Source organism: Artemia sp. Qi Xiang Cuo, unplaced genomic scaffold (genome assembly GCF_049724085.1).
Source record: "Artemia sp. Qi Xiang Cuo unplaced genomic scaffold, ASM4972408v1 HiC_scaffold_22, whole genome shotgun sequence".
Classification (NCBI taxonomy): Eukaryota; Metazoa; Arthropoda; class Branchiopoda; order Anostraca; family Artemiidae; genus Artemia; species Artemia sp. Qi Xiang Cuo.
In genome coordinates, this window is record NW_028297431.1 from 5,590,523 (window position 1) to 5,595,899 (window position 5,377).

Below are 5,377 nucleotides of genomic sequence, written 5' to 3' on the forward strand. Positions count from 1 at the left end.
ACCAGATGGCTAATTGAAAATAGTACAGTCTATATATAAAGAAAAAAATCTTAGCCAAGCATTATATATAGAAAAAAATGTCTAGCCAACTGGGCGGCTAATAAGAATAACCGTGTATAGATATACAATCTTTAAATTAGCCAACTGGTTGGCTATTAGATCTCACCTATATATACATTGAAGCCTTAATTAGCCAAATAGTCAGCTAATATTAGAGTTCTATACACAATATAAACTAGCTAAATAGTTGCTATTAATGTCCAATGTATACATAAACTTTAGTTTAAAATAGCCAACTAGTCAGCTATCAATACAGTTTCTAATAGCCTACATATGAAAATTTAGCTAACTAGTTGGCTACTAAGATCCCATGTATATATAGTGAAAAATGTCTAGCCAACTTGGTGGCTAATAAGAACGACCGTGTATATATATACAATCTTAAAATTAGCCAACTGGTTGGCTATTAGATCTCACCTATATATACATTGCAGCCTTAGTTAGCCAACTAGTCAGCTAATATTAGAGTTCTATATACAATATAAGAATTAGCTAACTAGTTGGCTATTAATGTCCAATGTATACATAAACTTTACTTTAAAATATCCAACTAGTCAGCCAATATCCAAATATCAACCAGACAGCCTCTTTAACTCTTTAGAAAACGTAGTTTTTTTTCAAATAATCACTATGATGGGCCAGGAAAGGAAGCGGGGTGTGGAATATATTACTTTTCGTTCATAATCTCTAGATGATATTTAGACTACTTGGCTAATATCAAACCGTTTTATGTATACATGTGCTCGATTTAGCCAACCAGTTGGCTATCAAAAAACAGTCTAAGTGTACACAAAAATATAAAATAACAAACCGGTTGGCTACTGAGGTGAGTCTATGCATATACAGACAAGAAAAATAGCTAGCAAGGATTCTCTGCCATAAGGAGCTAAAAGTAATTTTTAAGGAGGGGGGGGGCAAGGATAATGGTGTTGACTGGACTTTATTTAGTGATAAGGGGTAAAAATAGGGTTAGAAAAGAGCCGGTCAGGATTATATCTATTGATAAGGTATTATCTCTTATCTCTATTGATAAGCCATTTTCAGTAATTGAACGAATGAATTCAGCAATAATTTATATTCAAATCAATCACGCTGAGATATGTTGCACTAAAAAAAATTTTTTGGAAAATTTATTAAAAAGAGATAATGCAATTTTTACTGAAACAAAACAAGAACGAGCAATATCTTGAATTTCTTGCAAACAAGAGCATGTTTGGGGGTAATCCAGCAAATATTGTGCTGGCCGTCTTCCATTCAGCTTGTAGCGTAAGCACATGGCCTGAAAAGAGAATGTTTGATTGGTAAAGTTTCTTTCTCTTACATTAGGTCTTCATGGTAAATGAGATCTAATAGCCGACTGGTTGGCTAATTTAACTGTGTATATATCTGAGACTATAATAGCAAACTAGTTAGCTAATTCTAGGCTCTAATATGCATTAGAAACCTTATTGATAGCTGACTAATTGGCTATTTTCAAATGAAGGTTATATATACATGGGATCTTAGTAGCCAACTAGTTAGCTAATTTTACATGTGTAGGCTATTAGAAACTGTATTGATAGCTGACTAGTTGGCTATTTTAAAGTAAAGTTTATGTATACATTTGACATTAATAGCCAACTAGTTAGCTAATTCTTATATTGTATATAGAACTCTAATTTTAGCTGACTAGTTGGCTAACTAAGGCTGCAATGTATACATAGGTGAGATCTAATAGCCAACCAGTTGGCTAATTTAAAGATTGTATATATATACATGGCCGTTCTTATTAGCCACCTAGTTGGCTAGACATTTTTTTCTATATATACATGGGATCTTAGTAGCCAACTAGTTAGCTAATTTTGCATATGTAGGCTAGCCTATTAGAAACTGTATTGATAGCTGACTAGTTGGCTATTTTAAACTAAAGTTTATGTATACATTGGACATTAATAGCCAACTAGTTAGCTATTTTTATATTGTGTATAAAACTCTAATATTAGCTAACTAGTTGGCTAATTAAGGCTTCAATGTATATATAGGTGAGATCTAATAGCCAACCAGTTGGCTAATTTAAAGATTGTATATCTATACACGGTTATTCTTATTAGCCGCCTAGTTGGCTAGACCTTTTTTTCTATATATAATGCTTGGCTAAGTTTTTTATCTTTATATATAGACTGTACTATTTTCAATTAGCCATCTGGTGGTATCCCCAAATAGGTTACTTCTTTAATTAAAAAAAAAACAACATTGATATGGCTTAAAATTCAACTCAAATAACAGGAATTGCATTTTCAGAACTAAATCTAAAAAAAGAAGCTGATAGCATAACTGAAAATTAAAGTAGCCTAACTTGTTGAAATCCCAATAGCCTAGTTCAAAATTTCTAGCCTATCTAACCCCTTTCCAAGATAGCCAAAAGTAGGATTTACACTATCAGCATTTGTAGTCTTATTTATGTAGCCCTACTTTGCCTGAAAAAGAGATGGCCTAGTTATACAGATCAAAATCACATAATACTGAAGTCCAAAACTGTCTTAATACCTCGCGTCACCTGAATCTTTTCCTCTCTTTGCACAATTTTACTCTTCTTCTTGTTCTATCCTGCCTATGTGCAAACGACAGATGGGGCTACTCAACGAATCTATTGAGCAAATTAACATATACCTTACTCAAACCAAACATTAAAATTAGAGCTTAACATCAAATTGAAACAATAGCATTAGAATAACCTATAATTTCAATTTTCATATTTTAATGTTCTATTGAGCGGATTACCCATTCGTAGTCAATCATCCCCGGGAATTCCCGCAGTTAAAAAAAAATTGAAAAAAAGTCCCGTCCGAAACAATGCCTAGAAATCCCTCAAGTAGAAGTATTGTTTAAGTCCCAAAAGTTGGACAGTGCAGCTGAACGATTTCTCTAAGAAGATAACAGACCTGAATATTCAAAATGTCTTCATGCTATATTCTACGAAATATTGGCGTGTAAGTCGCAACATCACGACAGCAATTAAAATGTGGTTTTGGGAAATGAAAAACAATTGCATTTGATAAAACTGAAGACTTGATCGGGAGGTTTCACTATAAATGGGGTGATACTAAATGAACCCATCATTGAACCTAAATACTGATAGCAATAAATCAACAAATCAGCTTTTATGGCAATTCTGAATATGTATTTGCAGTGAGTTTGAAGCTACACATCTTAATTTATTACTACATAAGAAAGTTCGCATAATAAAGTTTTGTTAAATTATAGTAATAGATGATAAACTTTCTGCTAAAAATATTTTGTTTATAAATAAATACTCTGTTTATATATAACTACTTTCCACTATCTTGGAAAATGGTTAGAAAAATTAAACTTTCAGGAAAAGATCTACAGATTGAAGAATTCTTGGGGAGAGTCCCAAACAATCTCTAAAATCATTTAAAAATGGCAGTAAAAACTAAAAAAAAAGCCATTTTGTACCATAAAGGTACTATTTAGTACTATACAAGTACTATAAAGGTCCTTTATAGTACTCTAAAGGCAAGAGCGTACCTACAGAATTTTTATTGCGAGGTCAAGAGGGGGTGCTATTAAAAAAGATACCATTTAAGCAGCATGGAAGAAAAGTAATTACGTAACAAACAAGGTACTTGGTGAATTTAATAACCTTACACACTATATTACAAGTAAAAAACACAAATTAAACACTCAAAAATATAAGTGCTGGTGCTCGGCTTTTACTAATATTGTCAGCAATGAAGACGACAGTAGTACGACAGTTGCAGACGACAGTAGTATAGCGTAAACAAGTTTTTGGGTGGGCAAAGGTAAATGGCGTATACACTTGGCTTTTTTCAGCTAGATTCACGACTAATGCTGCAGTACATATCTCTTCTACTTCCTTCAACCCCCACGGTCACCACAGGATGCTCAATCTCATTAATTTTTTTTACCAAACTCCATTTTAATAGCCCTGAGTATCGCCCTATTCATTTGCTCGTAATTTTGAATGGATTTTCACTCTCTAAGATTTAATTTGTTGTACTAAACTTTTAATATACATGATTGACTGATATATAATTTATGATTTCTTGTTAAATTGATTTGGTTGTAGGTTCACCCATTTATATTAATAAATAGTGTTGATATCAGCTGGTCACATAAAGTCAAACAAATATTACAGGCAGCGCAATCGCGCTGTCCAAGTAAAGATACACGATAAGTCTAAGCATTACCACATATTTTGTAACATCATATAGTGACATATTACCCACATTTAAATAGCGACTACATTTCAAATTTAAAAAATATTTGAAAAAGCTAAGGTTAGAATTATTAACTTATCCACTGTGCATTATTTGACAAAGAATACCTAGAAAATCTTATTCATGGCATGATTGTGGCAGAAATCTTAAATTGACTAAAAATGTCCTGGGATGCCAATTTGAAGGGAAAATTAATTTCTAGAGTTTGGAAATTATCTTCCCCTTTGTGTCTTTGTCTGAATAAAAGGAATTATTGAAAAGTTAAGCAAAAGTTTTTCTTTTGCAAATTAGAGGATTAGAGGGGTATTGCTGTCCAGAGGGGAGGGGGCACACTGAATGTCGTTTTTGTGTCTATACTTCCCTTCACAATCAAACCTTGTTCTGCTAGTGCTGCATGATAAAACTGATAACAATAGAAACAGAGAATGGGTTGGCACCGCTTATACGTGCAAAAAAAATTTTTGAATTGTGAGAAAAATATTAATATTTTGTTTAAATACACTTTATTCTATTGTCGACAAACGTTTCGCACAGCGTGCTGATGTAGAGATAAATGTCCCACTATGAGCGCTGTTGGTGTTTAAAATAAAACTAATTTTAATTATAAACCTTGTCATGTTTGTATAAATTCTCTTTTTGGAGCTGTTAAAAATAAATACTTAGAAAAGTGAAAACAATGAGAATTCATAAATGTTTCATATATATAGACAGTCCCAAATTTGTTTGTTAGGATGTGTATCACAAATATATGGAATAGAACGTTAGCAATGCTTGTTAGGCATTTTAATTACAAATAAGAGATTCGGACTTTCAATTGAATACTGGAAATAAAAATAAAATAATTAGAGGATTCCTGGAGTGAATATCCCTCTACCAAATTCCATAATCAAACTACAACTGATTTGACCTATCTAGTTATAGTACGATAATCATTAGGAAAATCTCTTCGTTTTTTCTGTTTCAATGTTTTGTTTTTAGGTAAAAAAGTTTCTTTTACTGCATATCTACTTTCTCGTTCTTAAATGATTCTATTATTCTACAATGTTAAAATGTAATTTGTGTTTCTATTTCCATAT